The following is a 5251-nucleotide window of genomic DNA, read 5'->3' as shown; positions in this document are numbered from 1 at the left end:
CCCATGTAGTACATCTTCATTTTTAAGTTCTTCATGTCATATGTATATATATATATATATATATATATATATATACATATATATATACTATATATATAAACTATATAATTATGTATATACATATGTATTAGTATACTGCAGGCATTGTTACATTTCGGATCACTCCTGGCAATCGAGTATAAACAAAAATGAGGCTGGGACAAAAACTCAAAATCATTTTGAAAATTTGACTCTCCAAGAACGGAAGTTTTTGTCATTTTATTTTTTTTTATTTTTTTTTCAAAAGTGAAAATGACTGAGGCTGTGGCTCTAAACCAGACAAGACACCCAAGACAATAATGATACAGCTCTGTGATCCATCGCTAATGTGATCATTGGATGTTTGTTTTGAGGGAGAGAGCTCAAAATCCGATGTTGCTCAGCTTTCCTTCATTTGGTCCCATTAACTGCTGGCAGCACTCTTGTTTTTCCGTTGTTGTTGAAAGAAGCCCTTTCATATTCATATTCCATGTTCTGAAGTCTGCACTCAGTGTGTGTGTGTGTGTGTGTGTGTGTGTGTGCTGGTGTGTACTCAGGAATGACTCCATAAAAAGTATGCTTTCCAAAATATCATTTATGTTCACAAAATACAAACTAAAACAAAAAAACTTCAGCAGTCACATCGCCGGTTAAATACATAGCTGAAATAATAGGGTAAGTGAAGGTGCGTGTTAGCAGCATGAAAACAGGAACACCGTTTGTTGCTTTAACACAGTCACTAATGAACAGCTATTATCATAATGACAATAATTCTGACTTGCAAAGACTAATAATGCCTGTTAAAACTAGAGCTAATCTTTCAAAACTGTAAGAGGCATAAAGTAAATTTGGAGAAAAAAAACGCGTTGCATTCAATACTCTTCCTGATTTTATCCACTGTAAATCAGTTAATATGCAAAATGAATCTATAAAAACCGAGATATTTGTCAAGATAATATAAAATTTAAAGCTGCATGTCATTGCTGAGGGCAGTGAACTTTAAGTGCAGTTAATTAGGTAAAGTACTGGCAGAAATCAATATTTGAATTTAGACTATTTTCTAATGAATGACATGTTTTGTCACTTCTTCTTGAATGTGAAATATTAGCAATTAGCCCATACCTGAGCCTGATTACAATAAATACTCCTTACACAGTTAACGCGCTCGTCTTACTTGATATTACTCTGTCAATTTTGACAACAGGAAAAAGAAAATGTTTTTTTTTTTTTTCTTTTTTAGACTGAGCGACATGATACATTTCACTGCTTCTTGCTTGAAGTAAGTTGTTGATCAATATGCCCAGCGGGTGAGATGAATATGCACGAGGCGTCCGCGGCGGCGGCCCGGTAATTGCCGGTCGTCAGGGGTGGCAGGCACAGTAATTTGCATCTTGGGGATCCTGCAATCAGCGTTCTATTCATTAGCGTGCCAGCCGCTTCATCTGCTGGCCACTCAGAGCTGCCAATCTCCCCTCAGCAGCCAAAGCATTTGAAAAAAAAAAAACAGAATGGAAAAGTTTCAATTACAAGCCATGGCTGTGGGTAGTAGTGTAACAAGTCTTAAACCCTATATTTAGGCTGTTTCATGCAGCTGATTGACTGTTACTGCATTGTGAAAGAGAATTGGAGGAAAAGCTCAATGAAACAACCTTAATCTCATGTATTTGATATCAGCTTTATGTCAGGGTGACTGTCTGCATTCACGGGGGGGGGGGGGGGGGGGGGGCGGTGGCTACAGCATCTTTGTCCATCTGAAGTGGGCCTTCAGTGCTTCCCTCGAAACAGAGGGGGGAAGGGTTTCAAAAGAAAGATTATTATACCTCTATGATAGAACGCTGGTATTCAAGGCTATTGTCTCATGAAGATTACACACAGTCGGTGGGCTATGGGCTAACACAAGACACTGGAAATCTATCATTTTCTTTGCAAGAATAATGTAGTGATTTCCAACACGGCTGCATATGACATAGTTTATCAAAACAGGAAAGGACAGTGAGCTGATAAAGCAGGGCAGCACACACATGACACTTTTCTCTTTCTCTCTTCTCACAGCCATAATCTAATCAATAAATCATACATGCATAAGACGTACAAGACTTCTCACTTTTATTTCCTGTACCCTCACTTTGCTGTCTCCCTTGTGCTTTATTTAGACATTTCATTTTAAAAAAGGGGATGCATGAATGTTGGAGCTTTAGCCTGATGACTTGTGGGCCCAGGGGGATGTGTCATCAGTGTGTGTGTGTGTGTGTGTGTGTGTGTTTCTGCCAGCACTACAGCAGGAAGGGAGTTGCTTGTGGTCGACTCAGAGAGGTCTCAGGAGAAGTGAGTGCCAAGAGGGTGCACGTGCGTGTGTGTATATGTGTGTGTGTTTGGAGCAGCGCTGTGAATCTTCTATTGTTTTACAGTGACATAGTTGCTGTTTCCCGCTTTCATAAATCGACACGTTCACATACACACACACATGATAACTTAGAATTTCATAAACAAAAATACATGAAACCCACAAACATGCACAGATACAAAACCATGGAAATAATATATAAACAGATGCTTACAATACACGAATACGCAAAAGTAGCCTATATTTGCAAAGAAACAGTCACACACGCACGCACAAACACATGCACACATGCACGCACACACCTCTGTGCACACACAGCTCCTTTGCCCTGCCATTGTCTTACAGAGGAAGCCTGCGAGTGAAGGAGGAGGTTGGATCTTGTCCTCAGCTGGATGAGAACGCAGGGCAGCGGGGGCTGATGGAGAGAAAACACCAGGATGGAAAAAGATGAGGCTGGGAGGAGGTGAGAGAGAAGGGGGAAGAGGAAAGACAGGAGGAGGCGAGATGTTATTGCCATAAATTCAGATCTTTACCGATTACTGGTATAAGGGGCTGGACAGGGTCCCCAGACGTCTCTGGTTAAATTAGAAATGTTTTGATTTCACTCGTAGTCTGAAATCAAACACAATGAGGTTGTGGGAGAGAACCTGAAAATGAGTGTAATATACATTTATTTAAAGATCATCAAAAGGAGAAAAATTAAAAAACCTTGAATGTCAGTGTATATTTAACATAGCTCGGTAATCTCTCTCACACACATCCAGCTTGTACCACTCTGATGGCTTTATAATAGTGTCTGCTAACTGGTTAGAAACACTGTTCATTAGCGTGGAGCTATTTAGCTGATTAAAGCCACCACATCAATCTATGTGTGTATACGTGCGTGTGTGATTGATACATATGGTCATAAAGAGCCGACAGCTACCATGCTTGCTTTGTGCAGCCTGAAACAAAGCAGACAGTAGTCTAATTAAAAGAATAAGTTTTAATGGGAAAAAGAAATATAGAGTAAATGACTGAAAACAGGGTATGAAGTGGGAAAGTGGACCACCAGGTCAGCTTTTAGTGTTGTGATACAAGTACAATTCATACCTTGTGTACACATGTGAGAGGAACAAGACAAGTTCATGTGAAGGAGGAACAAACGGCATTTTGAGCGGATCATATAGGTGTATATTTCTTTTTAATGTTCGACAACCTCGTTTCAAGTCCAGTAGTCATGTTCATTTACACTACGGTCCAACTTTTTTGTACTTAAACTCCAACCATTACCTTTTCTGGATCTGACCATCACACTTGTTTTTGTGATGGACAGGTAAACAAGCAGCTTCTGTTACATAATCCAGTAAACTGTGCAGGATCTTAATTGTCAGATTTACTGTTGCAGAATTTTATCATTTTTGTTTTTTTAAAATGATATACAAACACATTTTTACTTACTTAGCTACTTGCAACATTTATGTGTTTCAGACTTGTGTTCCTTTTCTGAAAATGTGTGACATCTTTATTTTTTAACTGGTAAAAAGTTTTAGCACCCCCTATTTGTTTCATTTTTTATTGAAATGTAAGCAGTTCAAGTCCAGTGAATATCCTTAAATGGTACAAAGGTAAACTGCACAAGGTAAAAGAAAAAGTTTAGGTCACCAAAAACTGAAAAATTGTGTAAATTTAATAGAAAACAGGCCTTTTTTCAGGGATGACGACATTGGTTCACTTAGTTTTCCCGCAGAAATGGAAGCAAATGAGGCCTTGAAAGTTAATGCAGAGTCCCACAGGTTGATGACTTACAAACCCTGTGTCTGTACAAAGGTAGTGTTGAACCAGACCCTGTTACTACATGCTCTGATGCGTTATTAGCACTGCAGTGCAGGCAGTAGGACTGTATATTCCAGACTGGTTGGTTGGTAGTAGAAATAATGACCCAAAACATTAAGAGGAACAGAACCAGACGGTGGTTTCACATAATGGCAGAGCAGCACAGTCTCTAGGCTTAAACCTCCTGCAGCTGGTTTGGTGTGAACTGGACAGAAGGTGCAGCGAAGCAACGTGTAAGTACAACACATTAATGGAGACTTCTGCAACAGGGTTGGTACGAACTTTCTGAATATTCTGATTTCCATTGTAGACGGAACATTACAAATGTGTTCGGCTGCTGAATGAGTCAAACATTTTGATTAAATTTAGGATTTAGGATTCCCTGATCCCCTTTAAAAAAATCTTTATTTACATTATTTATTCGTTCTATGCTTTGATTTCAGAAACAGAGACATAGACTATGTAAATTTTGGACTTTTTACTGGACCTGGGATTATGAAATGACTCAGTGTGGATTAAAAATGTGACTGTTGGTCTTAAACTAAACCTACTCAAATCTCAGACACAGACATATGAATTCACCTGACAATATATAACATTTAGATAAGGAGACAGATTTCTGCCCCTCACTCATAACAGTAACAGCTACTCCTTTGTTATCTTTGCACCGCACCCCTATACTGTACCAGTGAAACTCAAAACTAGAACCTATTTCTCTAATCACTGAAACAACATCATAGATTTTGACATGTTGCTGTCAAATTACAGCACCTCTCCCAATTCTGCTTCGATGCATATCTTTGCTGTGCTATTGAAACTGGTCTCTTTCTCCCTCTCTCTCTGTCTTTCTCTCTCTCTCTCTCTCACACACACACACACACACACACACACACACACACACACACACACACACCCACACACACACACACAGTAACTCCCTTTCTCCAAATGACTGAAATAACACTATTACTCTTGCCATCATCATGTCAAAACTCTTTTCAGTGTCAGTCTGTCTCACCCAGCATGGATGACCAGACCTGCAGCTGTCAAACCCCCCCCCCCCCCCCCCCCCCC

At 39.5% G+C, this 5251-nt stretch overlaps 1 long non-coding RNA gene across 1 annotated transcript in view; it reads right to left on the bottom strand.

Annotated features, from left to right (window-relative positions):
* Window positions 1-593: 593 nt before the first annotated feature.
* LOC111651530 (uncharacterized) overlaps window positions 594-5251 on the bottom strand; it is an 11009-nt gene continuing 6351 nt past the window's right edge. The window contains exon 2 of the long non-coding RNA XR_015436944.1: window positions 594-2815. This is a non-coding gene — a long non-coding RNA (uncharacterized LOC111651530). The remainder of the gene's footprint in view (window positions 2816-5251) is intronic.

The sequence above is a fragment of the Seriola lalandi genome, unplaced genomic scaffold, assembly GCF_002814215.2.
Source record: "Seriola lalandi dorsalis isolate HSWRI2012SDOR001 ecotype SW California unplaced genomic scaffold, Sedor1 jcf7180002053686, whole genome shotgun sequence".
Lineage (NCBI taxonomy): Eukaryota > Metazoa > Chordata > Actinopteri > Carangiformes > Carangidae > Seriola > Seriola lalandi.
Note: the sequence above shows the minus strand (reverse complement) of the source record. Positions and strands in the feature narration are given on the sequence as shown.